The sequence below is a fragment of the Oncorhynchus mykiss genome, chromosome 9 (assembly GCF_013265735.2).
Source record: "Oncorhynchus mykiss isolate Arlee chromosome 9, USDA_OmykA_1.1, whole genome shotgun sequence".
NCBI classification, from domain to species: domain Eukaryota; kingdom Metazoa; phylum Chordata; class Actinopteri; order Salmoniformes; family Salmonidae; genus Oncorhynchus; species Oncorhynchus mykiss.
The window spans coordinates 62,694,487-62,709,512 of record NC_048573.1 but is presented as its reverse complement, the minus strand read 5'-3'; the positions used below and the strand labels follow the sequence as shown (position 1 = coordinate 62,709,512).

Below are 15,026 nucleotides of genomic sequence, written 5' to 3'. Positions count from 1 at the left end.
AAACATTCCACTAAAAGTGTTTCAACATGCAACATGAAGAGCCTTGCCTGTACACTGCACATGCATGCACAGATTGCGCACCCACACCTTGAAAAATAGGCTAGTACTTAATATCAAAAGACACAGATCACCCTGAAGTCAAGTCTTTTCTCCCTAAAAGGTAATGTCAAGCCTTTTGCCCTATAACCATGATGTACTGTATCTACTCTGAGGCATTTTTAAATACACAATCCTAAAACTGCAGATTTTCTGTTGGCTTCACCTCAGACTGAACTATCAAAATGTGTTTATTTGACATTTTACACGTAAACATAGTGTTATCGAAGTGACAACATGAGAAAACAAAATAACCACTCACCAGCAGCTGATCGGTCTCCACTCAGTCAAGGGCACTGAGACGGGAGTTCGTGTTGTCTCAGGCTGCACCGCTGAACTATGATGCAACAGGCTTCCTATCCATAGTTTTAGGGAAGGAAAGGAGACAGGCAGGAAGGCGGTGTGCATGACCAAAAAAGGAGGAAGTGAGAAAGAAAAAAACTAAACGATTTTGGGAGCTGCTGGAAACTCCTAGAGACAAATTAGGTCTTTCTCTAGGATAACTGCTGATCTGGACACAGGCTGTTCCACTTTCAACTTGGAAATTGATCATTTGGAAGCCACTTCGGTTTGATATAATGAAAATGGAGAGGGGAGACACTGGCTGGTGCTGCTGAAGACCTTGGCTTGTTGATGTAAGAACCAGATGTGGAATATGCCGACGTCTAAGGAAAACCAGACTTAAAGGCCACTAAACTCTGGATTTGTGTGCGTGTATGCGTGTGCGTATGTGTGCCATCATCCCCAGCAGGCAGCTAACATTGTCAGAGACACACAACACGTAAACAAACCCGGCAAAACACTGAGAAAAACTATAGAACAGCTGGAGGAAGTTTGTCAACCCATGCTACCTGAAGAGTCAAGACAGAACTAGCGGGTGTATTGCACTAGCACTCTCATTGAAGAACAAAATACCCTTATCACCTTCACTCTGGCTATACTCAGCCAGGTATGATATCCCATCTGTCCCTATACATTACACCTAGATGTGAACCAAATGTAAGATCAACCCTAAACTACACAATCCTAGGTAGATGATAACGACACATGCTGGGATCCTTACACTCAGGGCTGTTCAATGTTGGTCCTGGAGAGCCGTAATAATTCTGGTTTTCATCCTCTCCGTCGAATAAGGAACAAGTTCAGATCTGGGACACCAGGTGAATGCAATTTACCAGGTAGAAACACAAAAAACAGAAGCTTATCAGCCCTCCAGGACCAGAATTGAACAGCCCTGCTTTCACTGAACCTCCGTACTAATGCAGACAGTGGGAGAAGTGAGAGAGGGAGGATGTTCTCAATCACACACCCCCAGTATGAAAAAAAAATGCAATGAGAAAAAGTGTGATGGGAAATGTTTATTCAAGTTTCAATGGGAAAGTGGCAAATAGTTCCAGCTTTTTAAAGGTTGGTGGCAGGCAGACCAGAATTAAAAGTCCCACCCTGGATAGAAGCTCCTCTCTTAATCTATACTGAACAAAAATATAAAAACACAACATGTGTTGGTCCCACATTTCATGAACTGAAATAAATGATCCGAGAAATTTTCCATATGCAAGAAAAGCTTATTTCTCTCAAATTGTGCACAAATTTGTTGACATCCCTCTTAGCGAAATTTCTCCTTTGCCAAGATAGCCCATCCAACCTTACAGGTGTGGCATATCAAAAAGCTGAAAATCTTAATCCTTTTAAGAATTAGCCCCTTTTTTTCCCCATTTTCACCTAAAATGATATACCCAAATCTAACTGCCTGTAGCTCAGGTCCTGAAGTAAGGATATGCATATTCTTGGTAACATTTTTAATTTATTTTTTATTATTTTTTATTTAACCTTTATTTAACCAGGAAGGGCCATTGAGATTTTAAAATCTCTTTCACGAGCGTCCTGGCCAAAATATTTGAAAGGAAACAGGTTTGTGGAAATGTGAATGGAATGTAGTAGAACACACAATACTGTTAAATCTGTTAAAAAAATAATACATACAAAACATTGAACATAATAAACGGCTCTCTATCCACCGGATGTGTACCAAACTCACTAAAAGTGGCAGTAATAAAGCCTCTCTTGAAAAAGCCAAACCTTGACCCAGAAAATATAAAAAACGATCAGCCTATATCGAATCTTCCATTCCTCTCAAAAATTTTAGAAAAGGCTGTTGCGCAGCAACTTACTGCCTTCCTGAAGACAAACAATGTATACGAAATGCTTCAGTCTGGTTTTAGACCCCATCATAGCACTGAGACGGCACTTGTGAAGGTGGTAAATTACATTTTAATGGCATCGGACCGAACCTCTGCATCTGTCCTCGTGCTCCTAGACCTTAGTGCTGCTTTTGATACCATCGATCACCACATTCTTTTGGAGAGATTGGAAACCCAAATTGGTCTACACGGACAAGTTCTGGCCTGGTTTAGATCTTATCTGTCGGAAAGATATCAGTTTGGCTCTGTGAATGGTTTGTCCTCTGACAAATCAACTGTACATTTCAGTGTTCCTCAAGGTTCCGTTTTGGGACCACTATTGTTTTCACTATATATTTTACCTCTTGGGGATGTCATTCGAAAACATAATGTTAACTTTCACTGCTATGCGGATGACACACAGCTGTACATTTCAATGAAACATGGTGAAGCCCCAAAATTGCCCTTGCTAGAAGCATGTGTTTCAGACATAAGGAAGTGGATGGCTGCAAACTTTCTACTTTTAAACTCGGACAAAACAGAGATGCTTGTTCTAGGTCCCAAGAAACAAAGAGATCTTCTGTTGAATCTGACAATTAATCTTAATGGTTGTACAGTCGTCTCAAATAAAACTGTGAAGGACCTCGGCGTTACTCTGGACCCTGATCTCTCTTTTGAAGAACATATCAAGACCATTTCAAGGACAGCTTTTTTCCATCTACGTAACATTGCAAAAATCAGAAACTTTGTCCAAAAATGATGCAGAAAAATGTATCCATGCTTTTGTCACTTCTAGGTTAGACTACTGCAATGCTCTACTTTCCGGCTACCCGGATAAAGCACTAAATAAACTTCAGTTAGTGCTAAATACAGCTGCTAGAATCCTGACTAGAACCCAAAAATTTGATCATATTACTCCAGTGCTAGCCTCTCTACACTGGCTTCCTGTCAAAGCAAGGGCTGATTTCAAGGTTTTACTGCTAACCTACAAAGCATTACATGGGCTTGCTCCTACCTATCTCTCTGATTTGGTCCTGCCGTACATACCTACACGTATGCTACGGTCACAAGACGCAGGCCTCCTAATTGTCCCTAGAATTTCTAAGCAAACAGCTGGAGGCAGGGCTTTCTCCTATAGAGCTCCATTTTTATGGAACGGTCTGCCTACCCATGTCAGAGACGCAAACTCGGTCTCAACCTTTAAGTCTTTACTGAAGACTCATCTCTTCAGTGGGTCGTATGATTGAGTGTAGTCTGGCCCAGGAGTGGGAAGGTGAACGGAAAGGCTCTGGAGCAACGAACCGCCCTTGCTGTCTCTGCCTGGCCGGTTCCCCTCTTTCCACTGGGATTCTCTGCCTCTAGCACTATTACAGGGGCTGAGTCACTGGCTTACTGGGCCTCTCTCATGCCGTCCCTGGAAGGGGTGCATCACCTGAGTGGGTGGATTCGCTGATGTGGTCGTCCTGTCTGGGTTGGCGACCCCCTTGGGTTGTGCCATGCGGAGATCTTTGTGGACTATACTCAGCCTCGTCTCAGGATGGTAAGTTGGTGGTTGAAGATATCCCTCCAGTGGTGTGGGGGCTGTGCTTTGGCAAAGTGGGTGGGGTTATATCCTTCCTGTTTGGCCCTGTCCGGGGGTGTCCTCGGATGGGGCCACAGTGTCTCCTGACCCCTCCTGTCTCAGCCTCCAGTATTTATGCTGCAGTAGTTTATGTGTCGGGGGGCTAGGGTCAGTTTGTTATATCTGGAGTACTTCTCCTGTCCTATTTGGTGTCCTGTGTGAATCTAAGTGTGTGTTCTCTAATTCTCTCCTTCTCTCTTTCTTTCTCTCTCTCGGAGGACCTGAGCCCTAGGACCATGCCCCAGGACTACCTGACATGATGACTCCTTGCTGTCCCCAGTCCACCTGACCGTGCTGCTGCTCCAGTTTCAACTGTTCTGCCTTATTATTATTCGACCATGCTGGTCATTTATGAACATTTGAACATCTTGGCCATGTTCTGTTATAATCTCCACCCGGTACAGCCAGAAGAGGACTGGCCACCTCACATAGCCTGGTTCCTCTCTAGGTTTCTTCCTAGGTTTTGGCCTTTCTAGGGAGTTTTTCCTAGCCACCGTGCTTCTACACCTGCATTGCTTGCTGTTTTAGGCTGGGTTTCTGTACAGCACTTTGAGATATCAGCTGATGTACAAAGGGCTATATAAATATATTTGATTTGATTTTGATTTGATGTGTCTCATTAGTTAATTTATAACTTTTCATGTTCAAAATTGTGCACTCTCAAACAATAGCATGGTATTATTTCACTGTAATGGCTACTGTAAATTGGACAGTGCAGTTAAATTAACAAGAATTTAAGTGTTCTGCCAATATCAGATGTGTCTATGTCCTCGGGAATGTTTTGTTTCTTACAACCTCATGCTAATCGCATTAGCATATCATTGCAAAGCTGCACCTTGTGCTGGGGACAATAAAAGGCCACTCTAAAATGTGCAGAGTTGTCTCTAATTGAGGGAGCGTGCAATTGGCATGCTGACTGCAGGAATGTCCACCAGAGCTGTTGCCAGAAAATGTCATGTTCATTTCTCTACCATAAACCGCCTCCAACGTCATTTTAGAGAATTTGGCAGTACATCCAACCGGCCTCATAACTGCAGACCACGTGTAACCATGCCAGTCCAGGACCTCCACATCCGGCTTCTTCTGAAACCAGCCACCCAGATAGCTGATAAAATTTATGAGTAATTCTGTCTGTAACAAAGCCCTTTAGTGGGAAAAAAACTCAATTTGATTGGCTGGGCCTGGCTACTGTGGGTGGGCTCCTGTCCAGTCATGTGAAACCCATAGATTAGGGTCTAATGAATTCATTTCAATTGACCGATTTCCTTATATGAACAGTAACTCAGTAAAATCATAGAAATGTAAGCATGTTGCATTTATATTCAGTAAAGTTTGTCCATCAGTGAGTGAGTGAGAAAGTGTTTGATAATCTGGATAATCTGACAGACAAGAGACTAGGAGGGGAATTCCTCGTAAAAGTAGAACAAAAACAGGACCATCGTTTTTTGGGAATTTCACGACTGTTCGCTGGCCACTCCAGAATAGGCCAACGTTTCCTCTTGAACCACTCCTTTTTTGTGTGTTTGGGGTTGTTGTCCTGCTGGAAGACCCACAACCTTCAATTGAGACCCTGTTTTTGGACGCTGGGTTGAACATTGGACTCCAGAAGAGCTGAAAATCTGCTGATGTCATGATACCTTGAGCATGTTCAATGCCCTTAGTACTAGAGGCAGCAAAGCAACCCCACAGCATTATCAAACCTCCCCCATGTTTGATTGTAGGGAGGGTGTTCTTTTCTTTGAATGCTTCATTTGGTTGTGCCTACTATGCAGTGGTTTAATGTACTTCAGTAAAAATACTTGAAAGTACTACTTAAATAGGTTTTTTGGTTAGTTTTACACATGCCTAAAGAAAATAAATGTACTTTTTACTCCATACATTTTTCCTGACACCCAAAAGTACTCGTTACATTTTGAATGCTTAGCAGGACAGGAAAATGGTCCAATTCACTGACTTATCAAGAGAACATACCTGGTCATCCGTACTGCCTCTTATCTGACGAACTCACTAAACACACGCATTTGTAAATTAGGTCTAGTGTTGCAGTGTGTCTCTGGCTATCCGTAAATAAGAAGGTGCTATAAGAAGGTGCGCTATCTGGTTTGTTTAATTTATAAGGAATTTAAAATGATTTATACTTTTACTTTTGATACTTTAGTATATTTAAAATCAGATATTTTTAGACTTTTACTCAAGTAGTATTTTACTGGGTGACTCACTTTTTATTAAGATATAATTTTCTATTAACAAAACTTTACTTCTACTCAAGTATGGCAATTGGTTACTTTTTCCACTACTGTTACTATGCCAAAATGTAATATTTTCAGTGTTCATATACAGTATTAATGTCAGAACATTGTTATTGAAATCAAAATACTACTCGTATTACAAAGCAGGAAGTAAGGCTACTATATACATTGGGGCGGCAGGGTAGCCTAGTGGTTAGGGTGTTGGACTAGTAACCGAAAGGTTGCAAGTTCAAATCCCCGAGCTGAATCTGTCATTCTGCCCCTAAACAGGCAGAATTAACCCACTGTTCCTAGGCCATCATTGAAAATAAGAATTTGTTCTTAATTGACTTGCATGAATAAAGGTAAAATAAACATTCAGCATGACACCAATTTGTCCTTTGTTGCACATACAGATTAAACGTCTTAAAAGGACTGGGTAAGGCCAAAATGTCCAAACTTCTCAGAAGGGGCGCAACTTTCACTGGGTTGTTTTATCATTGCGATGTGATACAAAAAGCAGCAAAGGTCTGCTAGCATGTGGATGCCTCAGCGGTCAGGTAGGCTGTTGGAGAGACTTGTACTTTCTATTGAGCTATTTTTATAGACTAGCTTTTAGGAGTGGGATGTTGTTCAGACAAAGAAATATGGGTGATCAATATTTAGCCCTATAGTCTAATCATAGGCCTATTTAGTATTTAGGAAGTACATTTCCTTGGAAAGATAACTGCCCCATGCTTCATCGCCCATGCTTAGGCTACTCTATTTAATTGAGACCAAACGCGCTACACCTGATCTCGCAGGTATAGCTATTGAACTGAAGGAGCAAGAATGATGACAGCAACTCTTGCAACGTTTTGCATAGACCTATTGGATATAGCATACCTTTTAGCAGGACGATTTGCAGGCAGAGACAAATAAATGGGTAATCAATGAAAATGAAAAAGATGCAACGCTCGCTCACCTTAGCAGCCTAACCTATGTGCGCTTTTCCTTTTCAATGATTGCATTTTTTGATTGGGGAAGTAGGCTACTGAAGTTGAAGTACCGAATTCTGACTGTGAATGTGAAAAAGATGTGTTTCTAATACAATAGTTAGGCTAATGCACACAAAGCAGAAATGAGGACTGTTTACAAATTATCTGTGCTCCTGCTGGCAGCATGAGAAACGGAGACCACGCTACAATGATCTGTGCTCCTGCTGGCAGCATGAGAAACGGAGAACACGCCACAATGATCTGTGCTCCTGCTGGCAGCATGAGAAACAGAGACCACGCCACAATGATCTGTGCTCCTGCTGGCAGCATGAGAAACGGAGACCACGCCACAATGATCTGTGCTCCTGCTGGCAGCATGAGAAACAGAGACCACGCTACAATGATCTGTGCTCCTGCTGGCAGCATGAGAAACAGAGACCACGCCACAATGATCTGTGCTCCTGCTGGCAGCATGAGAAACGGAGACCACGCCACAATGATCTGTGCTCCTGCTGGCAGCATGAGAAACAGAGACCACGCTACAATGATCTGTGCTCCTGCTGGCAGCATGAGAAACGGAGACCACGCCACAATGATCTGTGCTCCTGCTGGCAGCATGAGAAACGGAGACCACACCACAATGATCTGTGCTCCTGCTGGCAGCATGAGAAACGGAGACCACGCTACAATGATCTGTGCTCCTGCTGGCAGCATGAGAAACGGAGACCACGCCACAATGATCTGTGCTCCTGCTGGCAGCATGAGAAACGGAGACCACGCCACAATGATCTGTGCTCCTGCTGGCAGCATGAGAAACGGAGACCACGCTACAATGATCTGTGCTCCTGCTGGCAGCATGAGAAACGGAGACCACGCCACAATGATCTGTGCTCCTGCTGGCAGCATGAGAAACGGAGACCACGCTACAATGATCTGTGCTCCTGCTGGCAGCATGAGAAACGCAGACCACGCCACAATGATCTGTGCTCCTGCTGGCAGCATGAGAAATGGAGACCATGCCACAATGATCTGAGCTCCTGCTGGCAGCATGAGAAACGCAGACCACGCCACAATGATCTGTCTGGACCTGCATGTCCTGGAGGCATCCCACGGGAATGCAGCCCTCTAGCACAGTCAGTACACAACCCTATGCTCATCATGTCTTAGCAGGATCAGTTGGTGACAGGGGTACCAGCAGGGTCAGACAGCCAGGGAAGACCAGTCTACGGAGCTCAGGTGAATTTTGCTGTATATTAACAATATCAGTGAATGATACAAAGTTCCATCTTGAATTGATGGGTAGACCTACAGTACAGAAGCTTAAGCAAAGCTACAGTCTGGGTTCTGGGAATAATGGTAATTTCAATTATTGAACCATTGATTATATTCTTGGATAATACAATGTATAAATGTACACCAAGGTAATTATTTGTCATGCCTTATTTTAGGAAGATCAGATGGTGACAGGGGTCTCAGCAGGGTCAGGCAGCCAGGGAAGACCAGTCTTATGGAGGTGAGGTGAATTTTTGCAGATACAACACTACGCTCTCTGTGCAGCAAACGCTGGACAAGCCAGGTGCTATTTTCAGGCCGTCTGACAAACCTCCAAAGTTCATTTCCAAACTGTATCAAGGGTTGATAGAGGCTTTTCCCAATGACACAAAACAAGTAAAACAAAAATGTCAAGGATCATATCACCTCCACCTTACCTGTCACCCTAGACCCACTTCAATTTGCATAACGCCCCAATAGGTCCACAGACGATGCAATCGCCATCACATTGCACACTGCCCTATCCCATCTGGACAAGTAAAATACCTATGTAAGAATGTGGTTCATTGACTACAGCGCAGCATTCAACACCATAGTACCTTCCAAGCTCATCATTAAACTTGAGGACCTGGGTCTCAACCGCGCCCTGTGCAATTGGGTCCTGGACTTTGACGGGCCGCCCCCAGGTGGTGAAGGTAGGAAACAACATCTCCGCTTCACTGATCCTCAACACTGGGGCCCCACGAGGGTGCGCGCTCAGCCCCCTCCTGTACTCTCTGTTCACCCATGACCGCCTGGCCATGCACGACCACAAGAGTAGTAGGCTTGATTACCAACGACGAGAGCTTACAGGGCGGTGGTGAGGGCTCTCGGAATGTGGTGTCAGGAAAACAACCCCTCACTCGTCAACAAAACAAAGGAGATGATCGTGGACTTCAGGAAACAGCAGAGCACCCCCTTATCCACATATACGGGACAGCAGTGGAGAAGGTGGAAAGCTTCAAGTTCCTCAGTGTACACATGGACAAACTTAAATGGTCCACTCACACAGACTGTGTGGTGAAGGCGCAATAGCACCTCTTCAACCTGAGGAGGCTGAAGAAATTTGGCTTGTCACCTAAAACCCCACAAACTTTTGGATGCACAATTGAGAGCATCCTGTCGGGCTGTATCACCGCCTGGTACGTCAACTTTACTGGCCACAACTGAAAGGCTCTCCAGAGGGTGGGGCAGTCTGCACAACGCATCACCAGGGGCAAACTACTTGCCCTCCAGGACACCTACAGCACCTGATGTCACAGGAAGGCCAAAAAGATCATCAAGGACAACAACCACCCAAGCCACTGCCTGTTCAACCCGCTACCATCCAGAAGGCGAGGTCAGTACAGGTGCATCAACCTGGGACCGGGAGACTGAAGCATTTTTAAAATCTCAAGGCCATCAGACTGTTAAATAGCCACCCCTAGCACAGAGGCTGTGCCCTATATACATAGACTTTAAATCACTGGCCACTTCAATAAATTGATGACTAGTCACTTTAAACAATGCCACTTCACTAACGTTTACATATCTTGCATTACTCATACATTATACCATCTACTGCATCTTGCTTATGCAAGCTCTGTCATTGCTCATCCATAGATTGATACATTCTTATTTCATCCCTTTACTTAGATTTGTGTGTATTAGGTAGTTTTTGTGGAATTGTTAGATGACATGTTAGATAATGCTGCACTGTCGGAACTAGAAGCACAAGCATTTCTCTACAATCGCAATAACATCTGCTAACCATGTGTATGTGACCAATAACATTTTATTTTAATTTGGAGGTGTAACACACAAAAGGGGTCATATTTGCATATGTTTTGGTTCTTGTGAAGGCTGGCTGAAATCTGGCAAAGAGTTGTTATTTTATCTCAGCATGTCTACAGATTCTCCCTTCTCTGTTTTTGTTTGCTTGGAAATGTTGATACTGGAGACTTATCTGAAGAAACTGTAACTAAGCATTTATAGCGGCTAAGAAGTGCATTGTCATTAATTGGAAGGTTGGTTATCCTCCCAGTTATGTATCACTAGATTTGATTTATTACAAGACTAAGGGTATACTGGGCAACTTTCATTAGGTCTGGATGACTTATATGGAATACAGTACGACTATAGTCTATTGAAAACATGCCCACGTCAGGGGAGATACCTATTTAGGTCTGCCTTCCTGTAGGTCACCCTGGCCTTGGCCTAACACACCCGAAACCAATAAGTAATGCTTCACTAAGATCCTAAAGTTGAGTGGGGTGTGTTGGGTTGGGGCGCTGCAGGGTGGTGGACCATTAAGGACAGGATGGGGGGACCCAGCTACTGTATATTGTCTGCAAGTAAAAAGAGCTCTACAATTAGTCCTATAAGATTACATTTATATGGAGGATTTGCTGTTTCTGTGTCAATGTACAGTACCAGTCAAAGGTTTAGACACCTACTCATTCAAGGGTTTCTTAATTTTTTACTATTTTCTACATTGTCGAATCATAGTGTGTGCAAAACTGTCATCAAGGCAAAGGGTGGCTACTTTGAAGAATCTCAAATATAAACACACACTTTTTTGGTTACTACATGATTCCATGTGTGTTATTTCATAGTTTTGATAGAACAATAAATGAGTCGGTGTGTCCAAACTTTTGACTGGTACTGTACGTATTCAGACCATTTACTCAGTATTTTGTTAAAGCACATTTGGCAGCGATTACAGCCGCAAGTTTTCTTGGGTATGATGCTACAAGCTTGGCACACCTGTATTTGGGGAGTTTCTCCCATTCTTCTCTGCATATCCTCTCAAGCGCTATCAGGTTGGCTGGAGAGCGTTGCTGCACAGCTATTTTCGGTGTCTCCAGAGATATTCGATCAGGTTCAAGTCCGGGCTCTGGCTGGGCCACTGAAGACTTGTCCCGAAGCCACACCTGTGTTGTTTTGGGTGTGTGCTTAGAGTTGTTGGAAGGTGAACATTAGCTCCAGTCTGAGGTCCTGAGTGCTCTAGAGCAGGTTCTCATCAAGGTTCTCTGTACTTTGCTTCGTTCATATTTGCCTCGATCATAACTAGTCTTCCAGTCTCCACAGCATGCTGCTGCAACCACCATGCTTCACCGTAGGGATGGTGCCAGGTTTCCATTCAGGCCAAAGAGTTCAATCTTGGTTTCATCAGACCAGAGAACCTTGTTACTCATGGTCTGAGAGTCTTCTTTCTTAAATGAGGCCACTGTGTTCTTGGGGAGCTTCAACGCTGAAGAAATGTTGTTACCCTTCCCCAGATCTGTGCCTCGACACAATCCTGTCTCAGAGTTCTACTGACAATTCCTTCGACCTCATGGCTTGGTTTTTGCTCTGACATACACTGTCAACTGTGGGGCCTTATATAGACAGGTGTGTGCCTTTCCAAATAATGTCCAATCAATTGAATTGACCACAGGTGGACTCCAATCAGGTTGTATAAACATCAAGCATGATCAATGTAAACAGGATGCACCGGTGCTCAATCTCTAGTCTCATAGCAAAGGGTCTGAAAACATATGTAAATAAGGTGTTTGTTTATTTTTGAAACATTTTAAAACTTTCTAAAAACCTGTTTTGCCTTTGTCATTATGGGATATTGTGTGTATATTGCTGAGGATGTCTTTGTATTTAGTCCATTTTAGAATAAGTCTGTAACATAACAAAATCTGGAAAAAGTCAAGGGGTCTGAATACTTCCCGAAGGCACCGTATGTGCTTGTGTTTTTTACCTCTCCTTTAGGGAATGAAAAAAAGGTGTGAACTGTTAAGGAAAATGTGTTGGGAGAGAGTTGAGTTATTGACTAGACTGGTCGGGGTCCGGCGTGTAGGCGGCTCGGGCTGTCAAATTTGAGAGGATTTCTTAGTAAAAACAATGAAAAGTATTTTGAGAAAATACAGAGTTGTTAATTTGTTAGGCTTTTGGTTAAAGGTACAACACAATATGTATTATTAATAAAAACAATGAAAAGTATTTTGAGAAAATACAGAGTTGTTAATTTGTTAGGCTTTTGGTTAAAGGTACAACACAATATGTATTATTTAATTACTTTTGATCTAGTTCAGTCTTGTTAATTACTTGTTTAATAATCATCTCTTACCTAGTTTGATGACTGTGGGCATTTTTGCTTACTTTTCTTCTAAATAGAGACAACATATTGGATTGTGTAAAAATGCATTACATGCCCCAAAATATTCTGGGGAAGGACCACCAGACCCCTCTCCCAAAGTGTTTCTCAATGATACTTTAAGATACAAAATGTCAACATGTCAAATATATGTCAACAATCCTTCCAAAGGTCCCTTCTATGGATTCAATTTCATGAAAATCGGCAAAATGGTCGTGTTTTATTCTAGTTTCGTGAAGAATCACCCAGAATGAGCATGTGAGCTGCTGCTGCTGCCTCTGCTGTATTTACGATACCTGCCCCCGACGCACATTACACCACCGTCAGCCTCTGAGCCTCAGCCTAGCCAGTCACAGACCTACAAGCACACACACGCTGGGCTGACCCATCAACCCCCCCCCCCCCTCCCCAGGAGCCTGTAATATAAGTTAGTCAGCTTTGTCACTGCTTCTCGTCACAGAAAAAGGAATTACCAGAACTGCATTCCCACTATTTATATGGTTCTCTCTACCCTGGTCTATCTTGCTCCGTATTCAGCTCCAATTTTTCCGTGTTTGACTCCTGACCTCTGTGTCACAAGGTCAGAGGACGGATTAGATGTGCTTTAAAAAGCGCTGACAGGAAAATAAGTGGGGGAGGTGTTTAGTGGTTTGCGCCTATGTAGTAAAATGTGTTCTTATCAATGGGAGGAAATGTGTGAGGATTGTTGGAGAACTGAACTTGTTTACTTTTCAGATAAAAAAAATTAATAAACAGTTTCTTATATGATTTCAATCTTGAAGACATGATTTTGGAATAATCTTAACCTAGGAGCCTCCCATACAAGGACATTAACCTCAATACTGTTAAAACTGCTGGTGGCTGTAATATCAGACACTACTGCCTTCTTCATCCCCATGTCTTCGCTGGGTCTACAGCGCTGTCCTGTCCACAAATATGGGCCAGTACACTGCTCTCTATTTTGTCATTAAACCTACTATATGAGCCTCATTTAAGTCCTCAATTAACCAGCTCAGAAAAACTATTCAGGACTCCATGGTTGGAGGCACAGTTTGGGGAGGGGTCTGTTCTGTTCGGTTGGAAAGCCAAACTCATCTCTCCTCTGTCCCCTCTAATCGCACCAGTTCAAAACAAGTCGAAGTACTGGTGCCCCTCCCACCCCTCTGCCCGCCCCACCACCCCCTGTTGCCAACCTCAATTACAGCAGTCTATATTTAAAAAGAGGGAGTGGCAGTCAGGCAATTACCCTGAAGGATTAGTCTCTAGTGGCAATGCCATTGTTGGGGAGGAGAGGGGGAGTGTGTACTGTGTATAGAGGAGACCTTCCCTTGATGCCTGACCTTGGCATTAAAGCCTCCCTGACCTAGAAGCCCAGAAATTCTCATAAGGTGAGTTCAAGAGACAGACACATATCAAAACAAAGAGATAAAACAGAGCAAAAAAGGTATGTAGAAAGTACAGAGAGAGCGAGAAGGGTGACAAAAGGAGAAATATTGCCTAATTATTTCATCATGAATTATGTTGGAAGTTCCAGGGGTTGTTAGTTTTGTTTGTGAGTTAATTCAACTTAAAGATTTGCCTACTATTACTCATCTTATCCGCGAAAATAACATGTTTTGGATTTGGTAGACAATCTAGCGAACTGTTCCTCCTAATTGAAAGCAGACAGGCCGTCACACAGACAGACAGTCATTCTTAAAGAGTTCATTAGCTTCAGCCACCCTGTAGACTCCCTCCCTCAGAAATCAGTCCAAACCAACAATTATGCAGGCTTTAGTTTGGTTTACCATGAAGAAGAGCAGAGCCTTGCATGTGAGGAGGGATTTGTATTTATGTTGTTTCAACCCATCATCTCGCCACTGGGGGCCTCGTTTTAAAAGTCTTTGAAGTAGGCAGTTATATTGGTTCTCCCGGACTCCCTTTCAGCCCAAGGCCATTTCCATTGGAGTGTCGGTCGGTCAGGTGCCCTCTTCCTGTTATTGTGCCGTCTGCTTCCTGTCAAAGAGACCCATGGGGCCTAGGGTTGACGTCACCATCGTCACGGGGACCTCCTTCTGGCTCTGAATACCTTCCTGACAAGACATTTACCGATCGGCACACATCACACTACATGTTTGTTATTGTTGGATGCAAAACAAATGCCTTAGGCTTAGTTTCTATACGCCGACATACAGGGCCATCTCTTTTCTGCATTGCAATGAAATTGTATGTGACGTTGGTACACAAGTCTACTACTAATCAAGGTAAATCTCTCCAGGAAGAGCAGCAGACTAATTTCAATCTGATAACTGTCTTCATAGCTTGATTAGCTGTTATTTGAATTATTAAGGGGTTAGAATAGTAGAATTCACAAAGTGCATTTTCAAAATTTGGTTGTGCATCAGCAGTTTTTCCTCGTTATGTCAGTCACAGATAGTCACTCAATTATCCATGTCAGCTAACATTTACATTACTAAATTGGTTTAGAGGCCAGCTATATAAACCTGT

General features: G+C 43.2%; 1 protein-coding gene across 8 annotated transcripts in view; it reads right to left on the bottom strand.

Moving 5' to 3' along the window:
• The window catches only part of LOC110532604 (pleckstrin homology domain-containing family G member 5), a 117,103-nt gene that overhangs the window by 47,390 nt on the left and 54,687 nt on the right, over positions 1 to 15,026 (bottom strand). Inside the window, exon 1 of one of the 8 annotated variants that reach the window (XM_021616645.2) lies at positions 359 to 486. The exons of the other annotated variants lie outside the window; for them this stretch is intronic. The gene's annotated coding sequence lies outside the window, so the exon portion shown is untranslated. Of the gene's footprint in view, positions 1 to 358; positions 487 to 15,026 lie in introns of those variants that run through there. 8 annotated transcript variants of the gene reach the window in all.